Consider the following 24,082-nt stretch of genomic DNA (forward strand, 5'->3'; position numbering starts at 1 on the left):
CGTCACCAGCGGGAGCATGCGCAGTAAGAGCAGCTGGGGATGGGGTGTAGGGGCAAGCAGGGCGGGCGCTGGCGACACGGTGGTGGAGGCCTCAGTGATGGCGGCCATGGCAGTGGGCCGTGAAGACTCATGGCAGCCCTGGTGGACGCGGCAGCCAGCACAGCCTCCATGGCAGCACCGGTGGCCCTAGCGGCAGTGCCGACAGCGACCATATTGGCAGCTATGTAGGCAGCCATAACCGTGGTGGCGGCCTCAGAGAACGTGGCGGCCATATTGGAAGTGCCGGTGTTCCCGGGGCGCCGGCCATGTTGGAGGTGGTGTCCGTAGCAATGGCCGCGGCCAGTTTAAAGGCAGCCATATTGGCACGAGTGGTCTGGGCAAAAAAAGCTGCCCTGTTGGCGAGGGCGACCACGTTGGTGGCGGCCATGTAGATGGTTGCGGCCTGCGCAACTTCCATGGCCATGTTGGCGGCGGCCGTCGTGTTGGCCGAGGCCGTAGCCACACTGGCGGCCATAATGGTGGTGGTGATGGCGGACTGGACGTTAGGGACCCCCCCCCATGGCCCCTAGCACCAGCCGCTGGGAGTGGCCTGACCAGAGGTCTGGCAGGCTTCAGCCTGGAGGAGCGCGTGGAGAGAGAAAGGCGCCCCAACTCCTCTGTCAGGTTCCCTGGCTAGGCGTCATCACAATGGTTGCTTTGGTGACAACCGTGTCATAAGCACCCAGCCTACCCCTGGCTCTGTGACTGCTGCTTTTGGATCCAGGTGCTGAAGAGGCGGTGCTGCTGTGGCCTCCCCGGGCCTCCCTGGGGAGCCCAGGTTCCGACCGCACCGTCCTGAGGTGGCTCTTGCTACACAGCCGTCCCCAGCTGCAAGGAAGGCTGGTGGTCACTGTTCTCGGCACACGGTGCTGTTGAGGTCGCAGGCCATGTCTTCTTGCCTCACAGAAGCATGAGGAACAAATCAAGGCTTCAGACCGAGATGCCTGGGACAAGCTCTCTGGCAGTGGAGGCCTCAAGTCCCTTGCTGTGGTGACTATGGAGATGCAATCAGCCCCACAGCCCAAGGGATCTCCTTGTTGGCAGTGTAGGCCTCAGCCCTGGGCACCTGCACGGACCCAGGGTGCGGCGAACGCCTTCTCGGCCAGCGAGGAAGAACGACCACCACACCAGGAGTCTTCTCAGATCACACTTTATTGGAGAGCTTTTGAGTTGATAGGAGAGCTTGAGCGAGAGACCCCGTGTACAGAAACGTGGCCGCTTATATATGGAATAGGAACACGGGTCGTTCTATCATTGGTCGTCTGCCTTTCACCGTCACCAGGTGCCACGGGATTGGCTGGGGACTCTACGTGGCTCGCGCATGCACAAAGCCCGGGACCCACAGTCCCGCCAAGCACTGCCTAATATGGAGTTGTTTACCTCAAAGCTGCAAGGAAGTGGGCACCATCTTGTAATGGCATTCGCCCCGGCTCCCCGCACCAGGGGACATCCACACCCAGGCTGGAAGAAGAAGACGGAAGAGCAGAGCACCTGAAGTATTCAAAATGGCTGCTGCCATGCTGATGTTTGGGTAGCAGCCGCCAATAGAGATAGCTATGACAAATACGGTGATGTATGGAACCAACCCTCAGCCCCACGGTACTGCCACATGGTCACACCAGGCCTGGGCCACATGTTGTGGTAAGGTCTCAAGCCATGGCTACACAACTGTGTTGGGTGGTTAAGTGGGGCCCCAGGGTCATGTTGGCCCTGGACAGTGCCTAGGTAGCAGCGACGTCATTTTGGCAGCTGGCAACAAGGGCCAGGCCAGCAGCCTTCAGGCCCAACACCCCACAGCTCCCTCCACAATGCCTTTAGTTCCAGATGCTGTAGTCTCATTGGAGATGTTGCCCTGAGTCTCACAGAGTTCAGGGCAGGAGATCAAAGAGCTCAATGTAAGACTTGAGTCTCAAAACTTCTAGAACTTCCTGAGTAGAATTGTTGGGTCCATCCTGGGGAAGACGGACAGGGTCGGAGGAAAGGTAAGTGCACCTCGATCCCTAGCCTGAGACAGTCAGACACAGCAGGGAGTCAAGTCAAGCAGGAACTCGTTTATTACCACACAGCAAGCACTTTTTAAAGCAAAAAATCTCATGGCATGGAAGAGGAGGAAAAGGAACCAACCAATCACTGTAGAGGTCACCCTATCATGTGCCTAAGATTTCTATACTTTCCCTGCTGTCCACGAGATGTTCACTGATGTCACTTCACCTGGTTGTGGTATCCAGTCAGATTTTAACATAAACAACTCCCTTTCAGCACCATCTTTGCTACCCATCTGCCCTACATAGAATTTCAGCAGCTCAGCAAATAGAACCAATTGACAAATGGGAGGATATAAAGAAAAAAAATCCTTCTGCACAGCAAAGGATATAGTTAAAATGAGAGGATATAGCTAAAACGAAATCCTACAGATTTCACAGGAGATCTTTGCCAGCTATGAATCTGACAAGAATCTAATAACCAGGAAATACAAGAAGCTAAAAGAATCTAAATCCCCAAAGAATTATTAACCCATTTAACAAATGGGCAAAGGAGCTGAACAGACATGAAAATATTCTCATACATGAAAATATAGTAGGGGAAGTGGGGCTGTAGCTTAAGTGATAGAGCACTAGCCTTGAGGGACAGGACTCAGGCCCAGAGTTCAAGCCCCACGACCGACAAAAAGAAAAAAGGAAATATAGTCAGCATTCCCCACACCTCCCTGCCATGAAAAGAAATGCAAATCGAACAAATTGAAGCTGAGAACCTGTGGCTGACACCTGTAATCCTAGCTACTCAGGAACCTGAGCTCTGAGGACATAGGTTCAAAACCAGCATGGGAAAGGAAAGTCTGTAAAACTCTATTTTCCATTTATCACCAAAAGCCTGGAAATGGAGCTGAGGCTCCAGTGATAGAATGCTAGTCTTGAGTAGAAAAGCTCAAGGCCAGCACCTAGATCCTGAGGCTTGAACTCAGGTCAGACAACAATAACAGAAGAAAAAAAAAGGAAAGAATGGCCATTGTTAGAATTGTTAGAATGGCCATCATCAGGAATACAAACAAATATAGCAAGGATGAGAGGAAGAAGGGACCCAATACACTGTTGGTAGGAATGTAAATTAGAGCAACCACTATAGAAATCAGTATAAAAATCCCTCTAAAAACTGAACAAAAAACTACCCTATGATCCATTAATACTATTCCTGGGCATTTATTGGAAAGATTGTATGACAGGACATCAGCACACCCATGTTCATTGCAACACAGTTCATAGTAGCCAAGAAATTGTAACAATTGGGTGGGTCAAAAAAATGTTATCTGTCTCTGTCAATGTATTGCATTTCTACCACACATAATCACATATACTATACACTCATACAGATAAAGATAGGTAGATAGGTAAGTTGATCAGCATTTTATGTAGCAGGAAGAATGAAATATCATTTGAAGGAAAATGGACCTGAAAAATATGAGGGAAGTAAGCCAGGTCCAGTAAGAGAAAAGGTGCCTGTTTTGTCTCATATATGGATCTTAGACCCAAAATACGACCTCCCATGTGAATATTCACAGGGGCATTTGGACATGTAAATGATGAAACTAAAGCATAGCATATGCAGAAAAGTCTTGAAATATTAAACCTTTTTGAATAATAGTTTAACAGTTTATCAGCTGAAAGAAATTGGAATGGAATAGTGAGGGGAAATTGGTGACTGAAAAAACATGGGACAGTACAGTCAGAATGCTAAAGAAAGTGGAAGGCATGAAATAACCCTTGGAGGAAGAGGCAAGAATGGGAGAAAAATGATGTGAGAGAGATGACTAAGAAGCACCGGACACATGTTAAATTGTAACTACTTATATGACCATTTGAAGTTTAGAAAAAATTTCCACTATGTCTCATTCATAAAAAATGCAACCTTTATTCTTTTTCCCCCTTCCCATCTTTTCCCATGCTCCCCCCGCCCTCCCACTCAATCCTCCCCACCCCACACACACACCAAAGTTGTAAAGTTCGTTTTTCCACATAACTACATGTACATCTCATTGTTGCAATGGGTCCACCTGTATCCCTATTTAAATGATTTGTTTTTTCCTTCCTCCACAAATTATACCAACCTCAAATACAGTGAAAGCAGGGGTTATACCATGGGGGAGGGACATAGCAACCTTTATTTTTGCAATAAGTATCACATAAAAATATTGGAAAACCTAAGGTTTAAAGAAAGGGATTTTAATTATTCACACCACACACACACTTTCCCCCTTAAACCATTATGACAAAACTGTGTATTCAACCACTTATAACTTAAGCATTATACATAATCCACTGAAAGGTTATTTTGGAATAAAAAAGTCAATACTAGTAGGGGGATGATGTTTAGTATTTCTTCTGTGCTGAAAATAGATGTTAGAGAAGTACATTAACAATGTTACATAATATGTATACATATATGTATATATTTGAAGTGTGTTATTTTTTAACATTAAAGGGTATAAACTCAGGGCCTTGCCTTTTACTAGAAAAACACTCCACCAGTTAAGTAAAGTTTCCAGTCATATTATTGTTGTTAAACATTGTTTTAAATTTGGGATCTTAAAATTTTTATATATGTCTGGACATAAACTGATGTGTTACAGGGTTAGGAAATTTATGATACTTAAGATTATCTACCGCTTTCTTAAAGTATGGCTGATTTATAGTCTCTGAGGAAGTATATGGACCATACACCTCACTAGATTAAAACTTGAAAATAACTTTGTTGGTTTGGAATATAAAAATAGTTTAAGTTTGGGGCTGGGAAGGTGACTCAGTGGTAGAGTTCTTGTCTCGCATGCATGAGGCCCTGGGTTCGATTCCTCAGCACCACATAAACAGAAAAAGCTGGAAGTGGCACTGTGGCTCAAGTGGTAATGGGTTATCTTTGAGCTGAAGAACTGAGGGACAGTGCCCAGGCCCAGAGTCCAAGCCCCACGACCAACAACAACAACAAAATAATAATTAAATCTGGCACCAGTGACTCATGCCTCTGATCCTGGCTACTTAGGAGGCTGAGATCTGAATATCTCAGTTTGAAGCCAGACTGGGCAGGAAAAGTCATTGAGACTCTTATTTCCAATGAGCTACAAAAATAAAACAAAACCCAGAAAGACAAAAAAGCTAAGTGGAACTGTGGCTCACGTGGCTGTGAGGAAAAAGTTTTTTAATTGATACTAATTTTTAAAACTGCTTATAGCACTCAAAAATTTAGGATGAGATTGAACAGATAAAGAGACTGAAAGATCAATCCTGTTTGCTGTTCTTAGTTACCTTTCCACTATTTGCTATTCAGGGTCACTGATTCAATACCAGGTATATGTATTTACGATTTGAGTTTCCACAAAGCAGTCCAACCGTCTCATAGAGCAATAAAGTGAAAAGTATATAGGCAATAGTGTTATAATAAATTACCAACTCCATCTCTACCTTATACAACATAAAAACATAATCTAGGCAATTGACCATAAACATTAAATTACTAAATTTGATTGGCACACAATGTTAAAGTCAGTAGCTATGTTGAGAACAGTCCTATGAAGTCAGTTGGGGTTTTCCCTTACTTCCTGGTTCCTGGCTGTTTCTTAAATCCCGATAAATATGTAAAATGTTTATGTGGAGCCCTGAAAAATGTTTTCTGCATAAAAAACATTAAGTATAAAATATTTCCTGCATTTGAAAGACTTCTATGAAACATGGTATAAATAAGATATTTTTATAATGAGAATATTTTAAAATTCTGAAAAGCAAATGTAAAAAATGCTGGTTTATATGAGCTTTTAGTAATACCAGATAAGATAAAATGTTATTCAAGTCTCTCATACTATTATAAAAAAAGAGTCAAGATTACCTCATTTGGGTCAGTCACTTTACTGCTACCTGTCTGAAGTACATAGAGACAGTTCAAAGCAGCTAACTGCCTGAGTTCAACGTGCTGACCTTATCACTAAGTTGCTGTATGATCTTACTGCCTTGGCCTTCTCATTTATTAAATATGATTGATAGTATTGCTGACTTCATAGAGCTTCTGTGAAGAAAAGTGGGATATTTTAACAAACGCTGTTAGAACAGTGCCTGAAATGTAATAGGTCAGTATATACTAGTTATTTTTACTGAATAATAAATATTTTATTGTTCTGTTTTCTACCTATTTTCTACTAAGGAGTAACTGACCTCCTTTCTGTTAATCATGCTGATATCTTGGGAATAGATTAGTTGTCTTTCATGCTAATGCCTTGGGAATAGATGAATACAGTTATTTCTAGATCTAGCCTGTAAACAAATTAACCATTTAGCCTGGAAATGCTGCTTGGCTATGAGGAACAAAACAAACTAACTAAAAATCTGAGTCATGTATAACACTGGTCTAGGTTCTGCAAATGAATTTCTGTTTCTAGAGAAGTAGAATAAATAAGCTGATTAGAGAGCTTGGTCTCCGGAGTCAGACTCTGAGTTAATACTGTATCAATATCTTATCAGATGAGACAGCAGGCAGAGGATTCCCCCAACATTTTAGTTACCCAGATGTGCAGCTTTTAGTGTGTGTGTATGCTAGTTCTGGGGCTTGAACTCAGGGCCTGGGCACTGTGCCTGAGGTTCTTGCTCAAGGTTAGTGCTCTATTTGAGTCACAACTCTACTTCTGGGTTTTTGGTATGTAATAGGAGATGGACTTGCCTTCCCAGGCTTCCTCAGATCTCAGCCTCATGAGTAGGATTATAGGCCAGAGCCACTGGCACCTTGCTGTGCAGCTTTTTGATAGGACATTCCATCTATTACCAGGCTCTGGCTGTGCCTCTTGAAGGGCTGTCTTGATGGGCATCAGACCTGTGCAATTACATATAACCCTGCGCTCAGAAGGATGCTATACTGTCTTAAAATTTATCTTTGAATTTGTGTGTTTTAAGGGAAAGTCTGATGGGACTTCCATAAAAATGTGTAAAAGTAGAGGAGATAAAGTATGTGGACATGTGTGTGCACTGTTTTTTCCTGTGCTATTTGCATATAGGTTCATGATTCCTCTCATATATAGAATTTAGTTAGACTAACATATCCTAGAGTTCAGAGACTCAAAGACAAGTGTATCATGTTTAAGAATGGGCAAGAACAGACAGCTAGAGAAGCCACATTTCTAGTTAGACACAGAAAGAACACAACATCAGGTTAAGAAAAATGAATGACAAAGAAATTCCATCTTATTTGTGATATTACCCTGGGTGTTTAATGAAAATGAAGACAGAAGAAAATGTGAAACAACTCATAGCTTACCTTTCCTGTCAGTTCTTATATTAAGAAGCCACTGATAGAGAACAAGGTTAGAATGTGAGCATATCATGTAAAATGAAAATATTTGAGTCAGTTTTATGCAATATATATGAATATACGACCTAGAAAATGCACACTGTATATTCAGCATGCCAGTTAAATGCTCTTTTTTAAAACAATTTCCAAGTGTTACTAAACAATATAAAGATGAATGGTAAAATTCATTTGAGCTCTTTGAAATTGTAATTTTATTTACTACAAGCACTATTAAATAATGGGAAAAAATCATGACAAGCTAAGAAACTGTAAAATGAAGGGTAATATATCATATTTTAGTATATTTTCCTCTTGCTGTTTGAAGAGGTCCTACATTTTCATTTTGCATTGGATTTCCTAAATTATGTAGTGGGTCAAGTCTTCTGATGGGGTAAAAAGTCCATAGGGCTAAGAAGTTGTTTCCATCCAGTGAATGTCACCTCACAATATATGTCACATACCAGAAATTCCCTGACCAGTAACTGATCCTCCTGTAGTCCGCATTACCAGAACGGACTTTGGGACTGGGCCAGTTCTTCCAAGGGCAGGTGGTATAAAAGATGTGTTTAACTCCAGGCTGGTATTATGTCCAAAGGACAGCTGTTCATGTGATGTGTGAATGGAAAATACCACTACCAGATGCTGGAAACTCTTTGGATTTGGATTGGGCAATACAGATTAGGAAGAAAAGAAGGCCCAGTAATGCCCATCTTTTTCTGAGATGCTACGTTTCAGCATAATTCTGAATGATTCTCAAGAATTTTAAATCTGAACCTGGCCTTCCAGGTCATTATAAAGGGTATTTATCAATATAGAACATAAACATTTTAGAAGCTTGTGTTGTTGCAAATTTAGACATATGGGATCTGGATCTTCATTTTTAATCTTGCCCCAGTACCTTCCAAGTTCTAGATGTGAGTATAGGAAACAGTGTCTGGCACTCAGAAAAAAAAACAGGAATTGTGGCTATTATCACTGTCAGATAAATAATTCCAATGATGTTATATATTTTCTTCTTGGCCCCTCATCCTTCCCATACCTAGTTAGTTGGCTTATGGTGGTAGTTATGTTCTTTCCAACCTTTAGACCTAAGTTTTTGCTCTAAGTGGCCTAGTTGCTTTCATCCTACTGCTAGGTTCTACTACTCCATGGCATTCTGTGCCTGAATCCTGAAAAAGTTAGTGTGCCATCTGGAGTTTGAATTATGCTGTCCATCTATAGCTCATCATTATTTCCTCCTTTTAGATTCAAAATTGCTCTTAAAAATTAGAAGATGTTTATGCTTAGTAACAGTCAAAACAGGAAGAACCATTTAACGTTTTCCCTTTTGTTAATGAGCTCAATGGATTTTACTCAGTTGTAATAACATTGTGTAGGCTTTCCAATGCAAAATTTTTTCTGTCCTCATATTAGGGCAAGCAGAATTCACTGAGATCATGTGTCATGCAGTTATTTAAAGTATAATTGAAAAAAAAAGCGACTACATTTTCTCTTTCTTTCTCTAACTTATTTACCCATGTCTCTTTAGCATCTGATTGTAGCTTAGGCTACAATACAGATGCTAACAGATACATGCTGAATGGATAAACAAATGCCTCAGGTACTCTGCAATACTTAATGCAAAGTAAATGTTTTCAGGACAAATGTGGCAGGAGGTGACAAGAGGATAAGTAGAGGCAGAGTTGTCAATATGAGGGAGTAGTCAAGGAGGAGCCTGAAATGACGTACATGAAAGTCATGTACAGAGTGTAGAGAGGTGGTGATGATGTACCTCGTTAAAAATAGAGACTGTTTTTGAGTGATGAGCACTACTGTGAGATTACAAAGCCAGTTCAATGTGGAAGTGAGCAACTCAGAGAGTTTGCAAGCTGTGGCCAGCATAGGATATTAGAATGTAAGATATGGATTTGAAGTTTAGCGGATTTAGGGTAAAGAGAACTCTGGTGTTAAGGTAGTTATTGATTCATTCATAGAGGTTCTAATACCACTGAGAATGGTGTTAGGAGGTGAGGGGGGAAAATGTGAACTGAGGGACCTGAAACTCTCTTCACAGGAATACCAACCCTTGGGAACTGAGGAGTAGCATGCTCTTAGGTCTACATTTGCATACTTTTTTTTTGTCTTTCCTGCTTTAGCTTATCCTTTTCAGCCCATTATACTGTCCTTAGAACCTCCTTTTTAGCTGTAATCCTAGGAGGCTGAGATTGGAAGATCATAGTTCAAAGCCAGCCCAGCAGGAAAGTCCATGAGACTCTTATCTCTAATAAACCACCAGAAAACTGGAAGTGGCACTGGGGCTCAAGTGGTAGAGCACTTGCCTTGAGCTGAAGAGCTGAGGGATAGTGCCCAGGCCCAGAGTTCAAACCCCACAGTCGACAAAACAAAAAACAAAACTTTCTTTTTATGCAAAGCTGTCTCCTGATTTCAGAAACAAATCATCAAAAGATCTTTACTATTCTCAAGAAAAAAAAAACATTTTACTTATTTTTGTGTCCTCCGGGTCTAGCATAGAACTGAAATGTAGTTAATAGCAGATGAGCATAGATTTGTTGAATGAATTGAATTACATAAGCTAATATATGTAGATCATTAGTGGAGCACTTGGCACAAAATATAAAATATATATGTGTATTTTCCAGTCACTGTCTCTCCACACTTGGCCTACAGCTCTCTCTCCTACCTCATTTTCACCACTGTGGTTCTAAGGGGTATTGACACATGTAATTCCATGCACGTAGCAAGTGTTGCTGTGCTTACAGACTCATCAGATCGTCATTTCTTTATACATTATAGTCCCTTCTTTCAATACATCTTGTTGGTAGATCTACATAAAATGAGGCATATTCCTGGTGATGTTTGTCCAAAGCTCCTAAGTAACAAAGTCAGGCCTTTTATCTTGAAATAATTTGGATTAGGTATTTCTGACATCCTTCAAAAGAGAACAACTCTTAGCAAACTCTTTTAGGTGGAAGTGCATGTTCTTTACAGCTGGAAAAGCTCTTTAAGATAAGTTAAAACATCCCCACTATTCCCACTGATTGATGAAAGTACCACTTATATCTAGTAGTCAGTCATTAAAAGACAGTACTGATTACATTTTAAATGATTTTAGTATCCATGTACCAGTTGCTTCACTTTTATTTTATTACACTGCCCTCTAAAGGAAGTCTAAAGAACATTTTAGAAACCTGAATAACCAAAAAGAATGGAGGGTTTATTGGATATATTTCATAAAAACAGTGCAAACCTAGTGACACTTGCATTTCTCTAATCCATTTCCACATAATTTTAAAAAATTGAAATCCAGAAATGGTACTATTGACTTTAAGACAAACAGTAGAAATTTTAGTGGGACTAGGTGAATCTAGAGGAGGAAAACAAAGATACCCAGGCAATGACATTTCTGATTCCAGATTGGCCTTATCAACAGCATGAATAGCGATGAAGAGATTGGTGCCATTTGCAAAAGCAATGTTTTCTGGTTGAGAAACAAAGACTGCCTCAGAGTTGGCCTCCTTTGGGATGAGATCAGTAGTATGCACTTGAACAGATTCATTTAACTTGTCTGTCAGATCAAGAATATGTGCACTCATTTGAATGCTACACTTGTAAGCTAAAAGGAAAAATGATATAAATCATTAGCTCGCAAATTTGAAGCTCTAAAAGTCTATTCGAAATTATATTACCATCCCATAAAGTTCCAGTGATAAATTGACTTAGTGTTTCATATTGCAAGGGTTAATATCTTTTTTTTTCTCAGTCCTGGGGCTTGAACTCTGGGCTTGGGCACTGTCCCTCAGTTCTTCAGCTCAAGGTGAGTACTCTACCACTTGAGCCACAGCGCCACTTCCTGTTTTCTGGAGGTTAATTGGAAATAAGAGTCTCATGAACTTTCCTGCCCGGACTGGCTTTGAAACCGTGATCCTCAGATCTCAGCCTACTGAATAGCTAGGATTATAGGTGTGAGCCCCAGCTCCCAAGTGTTAATATCTCTTCTATGTTTTTGTTTATATTTCCTGACAAAGCAATAAAGATAAAATTGACTGTGACTTAAAGCCTTGGTTAGCATTTCTGGACACAGAATTGGTGGACAGAAGAGGTTTAATTATTGCTTATTTTATTATTTAAAAAGAGTTATTTTATGCCAATGCTTCTTAAACATTAATTTGCACAGAAATCAGCTAGGCGATCTCAACAGATAGATTCTGGTTCATTAGTTCTGGGGCAGGACTGGGAGTCTCCATGAACACTGAGACGTGTTCATATGATGTGTAGCTACCTAATTCACAGACCACAGGGTGAGAGCTGAAGTCTGTCAGGAGTTCTCATGTATTTTCTCTGTCTCTCCAGAATCACTCATGAAAATCAGATTTCCTCTGAGACTTACTATTTGAAAAAAGGGGAAAAACACCCTGAAAGTTTGTCATTCCCACCTATAGCCGCCTACTCCTCAAGCGGGACCGTTTTCATGTTTTAAGCTTCTCATGTCTAGAAATCTTGACTTTTCATTTAAGAGGACATTCAAGACCTCCCTGTTAGCTGCCTCCTCCTGCCTCTCAACATCCCCTTCTGGTTTACCTCCTCCTCCATCTGTCCTTGGCTGGAAACTCCTTCATGTTCCACTTACCTGGCCCATGATCATAGTCATCCCCAGGAGCTGTCCAAGTCAGATTAATGAGATTGTCCCATTGGATTTTTTCCCTTCAGGTCAGTGATTTGGCAAGGTGGAAAGAAGTCAGGGATGGGAGCCTTTGGGACATTGGAGGCCACAAATGAACCTCCTGAAGATGTTCTGCTGAAGCACACTTGGTTCACTTGAAGTTTGTTACTGGTTTCAGGAGGTGGGGATTCCATTTGATTTCACCTGTATTAAAAAGTACTCAATGTCATAAGCAGCAAAAAGATGGCTATGCATCTTTTTTTACTTTTACTGAATCAGCCTTTTCCTATTCTTTTCTTCTTACCAACAAAATTCACTTTGAATCTTTGGTGATAAAACCCCACATCAGGCTTCATCAGAGTTGTCTGTTTTCTGGGCATCATTTTCTCTCTTGGCACATGTGGGCTTACTGTTTGAACTGAGAGCGTTGTGTCTACCATTCTGCTGTCTACACAGAAGGAAGTAGAAGGAAATGGAGACAGTAGGCTTATGCCTAATTATAGCTGAAATAGATAATAAGCCCTGAATTGTGATATCTTTTTGCTTTGTAGAAGTGTCGATATCAGTGGAAGGAGTTTCATTATAAAATCATTTGTTTATTGAAAGTGATAAATCATTTACTGAGCACTTGTTATTTGCCAGTAAGGGTATTTATACATATGACTTTATTTCTCAACATAAATCCTATGTTAAAATGGAAGAAAAAGGACAAAGATATATTTTTTTATTTGATAAAAGAGTAGGATTTCCCCAACAAATCTTCAAAGAAACAACTGGCCAATAAATAAGTGGGCTAAAGACTTAAAGAGAAACTTCTCTGAAGAGGAAAGAAGGATGGCCAATAGACAGACACATAAAGAAATGCTCAACATTGAGATACTACTCACCCCAGTTAGAATGGCTATCATCAAGAACTCTAATAACAACAGATGCTGGAGAGGATGTGGACAGAAGGAAACCTTACTGCATTGTTGGTGGGAGTGTAAACTTGTTCAACCACTTTGGAAAGTAGTATGGAGGTTCCTCAAAAGACTCCACATAGGGGCTGGGAAGGTGGCTCAGTGGTAGAGCACTTGCCTTGCATGCCTGAGGCCCTGGGTTCGGTTCCTCAGCACCACATAAGCAAAAAAGAAAAAAGCCGGAAGTGGCGCGGTGGCTCAAGTGGTAGAGTGCTAGCCTTGAGCTGAAGAGCTGAGGGACAGTGCCCAGGCCCAGAGTTCAGGCCCCACGACCGGACCCAAAAAAAAAAAAAAAAAAAGACTCTACATAGAGCTCCCCTATGATCCAGCAATCCCACTTTTGGGCATTTACCCAAATGGTTACAAACAAGACCACACTAAAGCTACCAGCACAACTATGTTTATTGCAGCACTATTTACTATAGCTAAGATATGGAACCAACCCAGATGCCCCTCAGTAGATGAATGGATCAAGAAAATGTGGTATATATCTACAATGGAATTCTATGTCTCCATCAGAAAGAATGGCATTGCCCCATTTGTTAGAAAATGGAAAGGCTTGGAAAAAATTTTAAGTGAAGTAAGCCAGGCCCAAAGAAACATAGGTCCCATGGTTTCCCTTATTTGCAATATCTAGTATATGTCTGAGTCAAGCAGAAAAGGTCAGATAAGGTGATGTTAGGGAAATGAAACCTAAGATATGTATTCAAATGTTTGTTTTCTTTCATGTGATTGTTTCTAACACATTTATAAGATTATTTCTTTATTGCTTTGTATGTCCCTCCCCTACAGTATAACCCCTGCTTTCACTGTATTTGATGTGGGTATAATTTGGGGAGGGGAAGGGAAAAAAACAAATTGTTTAATAGGGATACAGGTGGACCCATTGCAACAATGAGATGTACAAGTCATTATGTGGAAAATGAACTTTACAACTTTTGGTGCGGGGGGGGGCGGGAGAAGCGGGGAGGATTGGTGGGGGGGTGGGGGGAGGATGGGAAAGGATGGGAAGGGGAAACAAAGGAAGAGGCTACAATGCTTGATAAGAAATGTACTCATTATCTTGCCCATGTAATTGTAACCCCTCTGTACAGTATTTTCACAATAAAAAAAAAGAAAAAAAGAGTAGGATTTCAACAATGGCAATCAAAAGCTATGTTCTATCTAGTGATTTTTTCAATTGGGGGATATTTTCCCCCTTTACAGGATAATGGGACATGGCTGGGGATATTTCTGATTGTCATGGGCAGGGAGAGCTGCTACTGACATCCAGGCCAGGGATGTTATAATACATAAATCCATGGCCAACACAGAGGATTACCTGGCCCAAAATGTCAATAGAGCTGATGTTGAGTGATCAGGAATTGATTTTGCATTATCCCATTTCACAGGCTTAATGCTTTCCTCTTGATCCCAAATCCTTTTACTCAACCAGTCATACTACCTAGATTAGTTGCCATTCTCAATCCAGCCAGGGATAGGCATGACTCCATTCTATTGAGGCATTGTTCTCTGTATGGCTGCATTTTTTCCTCCCAGACCCCTTATTTTCAACTGTATCTACCATTTGCATTGTAAGCTGTAAAATACCTTGAGTAGACATCATCTTTGGTAGCATCAACACCTTGACAGTGAGATGAAAGAATTAAGGTAACTCGGTATTTGTAGGCTTCCAATCCATATGTGAATTAATTTTCTTAAAACATAGAGAAATTCAGAATTGAAGCTAACCAGGACACAACAGTCTCCAATTGATCAGAAAAATGAGTATAGGTATAGCTTAGGTGGGAGAGTGCCAGCTATAAATACACACACACACACACACACACACACACACACACACACACACACCAACTGAGAGCAATGAAGGAATTTTTCAGAGGTAAATATTACTAGTTTCCTTTTCTTTTGACTTACTGGCAAATTGATTTCAATGCTGGCAAATTTTTCAATGGATGAAAAATTTTCATTTCTTAGTTTTCAGTGTACGTCTGCCTGTACCTAAGGCTTCAACTCGGCCTGGGTGCTATCTCTGAGCATGTTTTGCTCAAAGCTAGTGCTTTTCCACAATTCTACTTCTGGCTTTTTTTTGTGGTTAATTGAAGATAAGAGTCTCATAGACTTGCCTGCTTGAGCTGTCTTTGAACCACAATCCTCAGATCTCAGACTCCTGAGTGGCTAGGATTATAGGCATGAGACGACTGGCTTATTTTTCTCTTAAGGCAATACTGACTCTTCTCATAGCAAACACTGCCATTTAAAAGCTCATCATTGTCCTGTAAAACAATTTGTTTTATTTTGTCAAATTGTAAGCAAGAAATAAGAATCTCCATACCGTGGCAGTACCTGGGATTTGAAGGTAAACCATTTTGGTGTTTTTGTCTACTACCAAGCCATCTTATTTCTTTCCCCTGGGATCCCAGAGAAAGATTTGTGGAGGCTGTGTTTTCTAGGTGATAAGAAACAAAGGTCCTTCCCACAGTGCTTCAAGATCACTGTGCCATTCATCCACTAAGAGTTCTGGGAGGAGAATCCCTTACTTTCCAGCTGTTAAGAAAAGCACCTCTTTGCTTTCTAGAGAAAGTTCTCAAGGTCTTTTCAACTCCACCCCAACTCCCACATGCCCATCAGGAAACCATCAGCAATTCTCTATTTCTTGGTTTGTCCTTTAGGACTACTCTGGTCTACTTCTGAATTATATTTTGAGCCCTTGTTTCCATAGTATTTCTTCCTTCACCAAAACAAGATGACTTCTCAAAGGATTCTTAGGAATCCTTGACTTTATCACACTTTGTTTTTCCTAGATGTCTTCACTTCCTCTGCACTTATCTAAGGCTTCCTAACCCTTCAGAATTCCTTTTCTTCATGAAGTGCTCTCTAACATTCATCCCATTTTTTAGATGTAAATCATCTTGACTGCCTGTGAACTCCTAGAAGACTTTATTTCTATCAGTCCTTTGATGTTCATCACACTGTGCTCTTTTCACACTAACTAGTGTGCCCAGTTCATTTCTTTTACTGGATTGTGAACCCTGAAGAAGACAGACTCATATCTTACCCTCATAGAGACTGTTTAAATTACAGTTAGCACAATAGTAGGCAAAGTTGGAAGTGGCGCTGTAGCTCAAGTGGTAGAGCACTCGCCTTGAGCTGAAGAGCTGAGGGACAGCGCCCAGGCCCAGAGTTCAAGCCCCATGACCGGGAAAAAAAAAAAAAGAAAACCACAATAGTAGGCAAAGTATCATGGTTGTCCCCAGGAAGATAAGTGGATTTGTAGAATCAAGTCCAAAAGAGGAACTAAAGAGTAGGGATTGAACTGGGGAAATTAACAAGATTTGTGTAAGAAATGTGATTTGAAGATTGTCTTCTATTTATCAATTACCCCTTACTTTATACCTATTAGAAGCTAGTTAGTTATCAGTTACACTTAAGTTGGTATCTATTAGAAGCCATTTATACTACGAGGTTTCTAGTTTGGTGGGCAGATTAGTAATGATTCTAGATGTAAAGGGCTCTTACATCTGTTGTTTTGTGACAAGTTGCTAAATAAGTCCTGCCCAGTTCTCATTTTTTCCCCTTCTCCTTCTCTCTTAGGTTCCTTAAATACAAAAATAATTTGTAGATGCTCTCAGCTTTGTCCTTTTCAACTATTTTTCTAAAGTATGCTCCTTTTCAAAACTAGGCCCTTTGTTTGATTTCAAAATCTAACCCAGTATATCAGAGATAGGCATAATTGCTATTTTCTGAGACTGACTAAATGCTACTTTTGTTGGCCTAAAAGCCTATTGTTTTGAAATCTGTCATTACAGGATTACTTTACCTCTACACAAACTTTCATAATAAAAATAATTCACACTAGTGTGGATACTGTTTACTTTTTCTAGTTTAAAATATCACAGGTGAGTAATTTCTTTAGGTACTGTAAAAGAATTTTAAAATACATATATCCTTTTTAAAAAGTTGTCCCAAGAATTTGAAAGATAATTTGGCTTCTTTAAAATTTTTGAACCAGATGTATCTATGAGAGGTATTTTTATGGTTTGGCTGACCCAAGACTGCAACTAGGTGTTTGAGTAGTTCCATAGGTTTTGCATAGTGCAAAGTGCTTTCTCTCCATTATGTGAAAATCCTGGGCAACTATTAGGGATTGGAAGTAATGGGAAAACTGAGTAAAATTATATCAGAGTACTCCTCTCAGAAAAGTTATAACTGAGATATACTATTCCGAAGAAAGTTCTAAGCCACTTATGGGTTCAGGGTAGCAGGTGTTAAAAAAGAATTATTGGAAAAATTATTTTATACTGTGCTATGAGAGACAAACTTTGTTTCTACACAAGTAAACATAAGTTGTTTTATGCAGATAGTGTTGCTTTGTAAGAATATTGTCTAACAGCTGGCTGAATTTCTAATTGGCCAGAGGAATGTAGAAATTAGAGTGCTTAACCATTATTTTTTCCATTTTGGTAAAATATATGAATAAACACAAGAAACCCAGTAAAGATTGCCAGTCTGGATGGAGTGCTGGGAGAGAGTTCCATTTCCTGATGCAAGGGCTGCAAAGGCATCAATGAGGCCATTGATCGGAGCCTGAGGGGAAGCAGATGTTTGTGAACTTCCTAAAACACAATGACATGATCAGAAGTTACTTTCCAGTATTTGCTTCCTGGAAACACTGTTACTAAGATAACAGAATGCACAATATAAGTATTCCTTGTATTATTAGGGCAAAAATAAATCAACAGCTCTATTTCACAGTAATTCAGAAGTTCATACTAAGTTTTAGTTCTAGTAAATAATTTTGCCAGTCACATCTCTGTCACCTAGCTATTTTAACTATCTGCAAACTAGCCATGAATCTCTCAGAGGCCAGCATTAATGTAATAAAATCTACATTGTAAATATTATGCACTTTCAAAAATGAATTCATTAAGTAGTACTCTAAGCTTACTGTCATTTACTTGGCTTTTGAGTTATCTTCTAAATTAGGATGTGTGTGTGTGTGTGTGTGTGTGTGTGTGTGTGTGTATGTATGTATGTATGTATAACAGCAAGAAATAAGAGGACAAAGGGATGGTGACAGAAAAGGAGCATACATAGTAAAAATGAGCTAATACACAAGCCCTGGCAATGGTGGACTATTTAGAATTAGTATTACTAAGATAGTATTGTAAAATCACTTTTAAATTGTTAACATACCAATGAAAATTAAGAAAAGAATTCTTATAGCACTGCTGATATCCCATCCATTATCCCTTGTACCAGTGTGTGTCATCTCTTCTTCCTGCTCTAAGTATTGGCTACTAATGGCTTATAGCTGCCTCCTTTAGCAGATAATCTGTAGTTAAAAAAAAAGGATTTCCCTACTTAGAAAAATGACATATCCTTCACACCTCACCTGTATGCTGCCCTGACAGTTCATGGCCATTAACTGTCCCTTTGGCCTCAAATTGTGATCAAGTCTGTGATGTACTTCCTAGGCCAGGGCCTTCTTTATGGTCAGCCTTTTAGCTAAGCTCCAAAACTGCAACCATGTTTGGCCATTTCCCCAGCTTTGTTCTTCCTTCCCTCCTTTTTTCCTGAGAGCCTTTTACAAATCACACGTATCCAGATCCCTGTCTCAGACTCTGCTCCTAGAAAATGCAGTCTAAGAAAAGTAGTATTGAGCTCAAACAGTCCTATCATTTAGCTACCCCAGAAAACTGACCAGTGTCATAATTTATATCCCTAAGTTAGAAAAGAAGAAAAAATATGTTCATCTGCTTTGCAAAAGAAGCCAGAGAAGTGTAGGATCTACTTGAGCCATCTGTCTGTGTGTGTGTATATGAGTCTTAGATGCAGATTACCTTAATGTAAAGAAATTGCCTTGTGTGCACTATTTCCTGACTCAGCTGTACTGGCCATTTGGAGGAAGGGGAGATAGTTGGTGTTTACCATGTGTCTTTGCATTCCACCTTCCTCCTGCCCTCCTTCCCCAATTTACTGGAGTTCAGAGTACCATGGTAAGACTTACCAGTCATTTTGGACAGCTGCTCTAATTTCTTTAGCTGCAGAAGACCCCAGATTGATTGTGTGGATGATGACTCCACTTTGCTTCACCTCATTAAAGCACCCACTTATATGCTGTCCTTCCCCTCTGTCAGCAGCACCATTTCAGAGCCATGGGTTGGATATTTCTTTGTAATTACCTGAAGATAAGAGTCAGAACTTGAGGTAGCAGTCTTGGAGTAACCAAAGTGTTTGTGAAAGCTGCGCTTACATGGGACAAGACAAGATATTCCAGAGAGAAACAAACACCTGGGAGTGTTCAGCTATCTGTCAGTTTTGCAGCAATGAAAGTTGCAGCAACTTATGGAACTCTGGTCTTTTCTCTCTTCTAGTCTCTTGAGTAGCTGTAAGGCAGGGCAATTCTAAAGATGGGTGGTGCTAGAGTGGTAGCAAACATTTTTCTAGTTTTTATTACCTGATATGTCTTTGACAGATGTCCAGAAATTCGAAGATGCCTTCAGAGAACATCCCTATAATGGGGGTTATTTGGGAAATATACTACTACCCAGAAGAAATTGTGGCTTGTATGACATTCACCAGTCTGATTATGAATTTGTGACTGGTATTGGTTTTGACTGCCCATTAACCAGATCAAAATGGCAGTTAAAACTTTTGGTATCCCTTCTGCTGAAAGCAAAACACTTTGGTTTTATGAATGCATCTATCTACCTACCTACCTACGTATCTCCCTACCTACCTATCTATTGTCTGTCTACCTATATTGAGTTTAAGCTCCAACACTGGCATGTGTGCAAGTGCACACACACACACACACACACACTAGGTGAGAATAAATACATAAAGATGAAACTCTTGGGTCTTTGTGTATCTTCACAGCACTTACTATACATTTATACACATATGTGGTGTGTGTTATTATGTGATAAATGCATCCCCCAGTAAAACTGTAAGTTCTGTGACAAAAGGGGTGGTACCCATTTAGCTTTTGTAATAGTTTTAGTGCCTAGTACGGCAAAAATATTTGATTGCAAACATACATACAGAAAAGCATGAAAGTAGTGATACAGAAAACCAGGAAGGCGGCCGAGCACCTGTAATCCTAGCTACTCAGAAGACTGAGACTCTTATCTCCAATAAACTAATAGAAAACCAGAAGTGGCACTGTGGCTCAAGTGGTAGAGCACTTGCCTTGAGCTGAAGAGCGCAGGGACAGCACCCAAGCCCAGAGTTCAAGCCCCACGACTGACCAAAAAAAGAAAAGAAAAGAAAAACAGGAAGGCTTGAATGAATGAGTTAATAAAATTTCTGGAGGACTTTGTCTTTGCATCATTTGATTTATCTTTGTTTGTCTAATTCAGTTAGCGTCTAGTCATGTACTGAAAATGGAAATTTTATGGAACAAAAGTCACAAACACTGAGAACACTGAAACATGTCTTTAAGTAAATGCTGACCGAAGTCTGTTCTAGCAGATAGATGTCCCTCCTGCAACTACGGTGGGGTGGGTATACTACTGATGAGTGCATCCCTGTTGCTCCCATTGTTTATCTGTCTTAGTTTACTTTGTATGTTTACTTTGTATGTAGGCAGCTCCATCAAACATCACCATCCCCACCCAGGACCCCAGCTCCACAGTCTAAAGCAGGAATAGCTTGCCTGCTTGACTCATTCTATTAAGGCGACTGCCAATCTGATTGGACAAATAGAAGAAAAGCAGTCAGATTGGGTGTATGTGGATAGACAAAGAACAGGTTAGACGGTATTTGGGAATGGCTGTCTCAATGCAGAGTAAATGACAAGCAGTTGTGACACATTTCTGTGGGGAAATTTTCCATTTCTATTTGTAGCATCTTTGGGTAGAATTCTAGAACCTTTGCATGAATAGCAAAAGGTGGAGCCACATGCCACCATCATGGAAATTCATGCTTGTTCTTGTTAATAGTCCTAAGTAAGTCCTCTATATAATCGTACAACTGCAGATCGTTAGTGAAACTTAACTAGCCAGACGCCAGTGGCTCACAAGTATAATCCTTGCTGCACAGGAGACTGAGATCTGAGGATCATGGTTCAAAGCCAGTCCAAGCAGGAAACTCTGTGAGACTCTTATCTCTAATTAACCACCAAAAAGTCAGTGGTAAAGTGCTAGTGTTGATCACAAAAGCTCAAGGACCGTGCCCAGGCCCTAAGTTTGAGCTCCAAGACTGGCACACAAAAAAATAAATATGAAGCTTACGTACTTCACCAGATCTTTGCTCGTAAACTGACAGCAGTTTAATATGGCAAATGTTGATGCTGAATGTATGGAATGAAGGATTGAGCTTCTCTGATGGCACTGATGTTGTGATGACTTTGACAATCTTGTATATTGAAGCCATACCAGTTCAAATTGTGATCCAGATTGTGATTTACACCTATCGGAGATTGGCATCGGAGTGAACCTACTGAAATGCTTCCAGACTTATCAAGGACTAAACACACAGTTCTTTTTCCAATCTGCAGTAATGACAAGGTGGGCTTGGGTGGCTGAGTGTCATAGGAGTAGTTTTCTTAGTCTTCAAAAGCACAGATGACTTCCCAAGAGCTTCAGAGGTTGCGTCTTTGGTTTTGCAGGTTTAAGGCTTCAGCACTGTGGTTCTTTTCCATATAGAATTCCACAGCCTGAAATTGTCAATCAAACAACATAGATAAAGTAAGCTGCTGGTTCAAATGGCTAATCATTTCAATCACTTGTCCTCCCTATTCTTTGTTGCTTACCAATCATGGTACCTCAGTCCCACAGTTACTACATAAACTGCTAGGGAAAAATCACAGCCAGGATACCGAATCCTATCTCAAATCATGTCTTTTACTTCCCCGAACCTTTGCTTATCCACAATCCATTTATCTGGTCTATGTGGCTTCTTTCCTACTCCTCAGATTCACTTGTTTCAAGCCATCATCATTCTCATCTACTCTTCTCCATCCCTGTATCATAGAATCCCACTGCTTTTCTTTCTACTTACTGACCACCATCCCACACTCCAACCTTCAACACCCAACATGCCACCTCTCCCTAAAGTCCATTCGGGTATCCCAGATGCTTCCAACTCCATCAACAACCTTATCACATTTTTCCAACACTACCGCTCATCTTCCTCATGTATTTCCTAACTTGGAATCAGTATGCACCCAGTCACCTGATATGGGAAATGAGATTTCCTCTCTTCTTCCTCCTACAAAACAATCAAGATCAATATACTTCACATTATTTCCAGTTCTTCACCTTACTCTCTCTTTGCAATGGACTGACTCTCCATCACCAAGCCCTCAAGGGTCCTCCCTCAGGCTCCTGCAATTTCCTATCTCACTTTCTATCTGCCTTTTCTCTGATTGATCTACCTCCAACTGTCTTCCACCTGTAAATAGGACACTTTTTGTGGTGTCCAACTGCCCACAGGCTACAAGATGGATTTCTCATAGCAAACAGCCATCCCCAAGGCTTGGATTTTGTTTCGTGTTCAATCCTTATACTAGCTTTGCACTCCAGTGCTCTATTTACTCACACTATGGCCTGTTAACTTCCACACTTGCCAGACTTCTATACTTCTCTGCCATTGTTCATGGTAGTTCATCAAGTGTTTCTCTTTCATTTCCCACATTGTAAACTCTACTTTGCTGTTTCAGCCAAAAAGTCACTTTCCCAAATGTTGTCTTATTTTCTATCCTTCCCAGAGAGATTTTCCACTTCATCCTCTTTGGACTAACAATACAGGGTAGAAACTTTAGTAAGTTCCCTTTATTATTGTAATTACCAATTCATGTCCTCAAACTCTTGCTCAGTGTCTTACACATAGGGAAAACTCAATGTCATTTTGTTGTTTTTTAAGTAACTTTAACATCTTTGTACCTCATTTTATTTTTTATGCCGATATGGGGCCTTGAACTCTGGGCCTGGGCACTAGTTTTTTCCCCTCAAAGCTGTCATTCTACCACTTGAGTTAAATCTCTACTTCTGGGTTTCAGATGGCTAATTGGATTTCCTGCCCAGGTTGGCTTCTCAGTCCTAAGATCTCAGCATCCTTAGGATTCAGGCATGAGTCACTGGCATCCTGTTGAACTTCAGTATTTTTATTTGCAAAATAGTGACAGTTATTATGCAAAAATTACACCAAAACATATGCAATGGTACTGATACTAAAACAATCATAAATTATCTTTTTTCTTCATTATTCATACCTTTAGTATGAAAGGAACAACTTATTTCCTACTCTTGAAGACTTTATACTTTTATCATTTAACTAAAAACCAAAATAACTAGGAGTTTAGTAACTTAAAAAGAAGTTACTAGTTACAAAATTAATGTTTTCTTTATTTGCATTTTTCAGGTCATTTGCTTTGGTAGTATGTCCCTGTTATCAATATGGCTACCTGTAAAATTTCTGTGTTAAATACTAGACAGATGTTTTCAAATCTGGATGTGTATCCAATTTAACCCTAGCTAATTTAAAATATAGTTAGGTTCCAACTTACAATTCTTTCACTTGGTGGTGATGTGAAGAAATACATACTAAGTAGTAAGTTCAATCTTTTCTGGAGTTATTTACAATACTAGGATAATGACAGTGAGCCACAGTTCCAATATCAACACAGGACAGCCAAGAAAATAACAAATACTCAAAGGTATTAGATGAATTTCAACTTATGGTATTTTTAACTTGAGATGGAATTGTTGGGATGTACTCCATGGTAAGTCAAAACACATCTGCATATTATTGACAACCACTCCTTGAAGTCTACATAGGCCTTCAAATGGACTGCAATGTCAGATTGAAGGACAGACCTTGTGCACAATGATACATAAAATTTTAATGACTGATGCCACATTATAATTGATAGACCCTTGCAAATTATTTGACCTTCCTTTCCCAGAGGGAATACATAACTATCTAGGATGAAGTTGGAGACTGGAAGATGAGAAATGATTCTCCCTAAAATCAATTAACTGATATGTTTAATCTTAATTTACATAAATCTACTGAGCTGTATATTTAGCATTAACATAGGTAATTAGTCATGTTCAATTTATGACCATTTGGTCTTTAGAAAACAACAGAAGCATTT

General features: G+C 40.1%; 1 pseudogene; it reads right to left on the minus strand.

The window, feature by feature from the left end:
- Positions 1-659: 659 nt before the first annotated feature.
- Positions 660-22,074, minus strand: LOC105991877 (annotated as a pseudogene).
- Positions 22,075-24,082: the final 2,008 nt, after the last annotated feature.

This window comes from Dipodomys ordii, unplaced genomic scaffold (genome assembly GCF_000151885.1).
Source record: "Dipodomys ordii isolate 6190 unplaced genomic scaffold, Dord_2.0 Scaffold78, whole genome shotgun sequence".
NCBI classification, from domain to species: Eukaryota; Metazoa; Chordata; class Mammalia; order Rodentia; family Heteromyidae; genus Dipodomys; species Dipodomys ordii.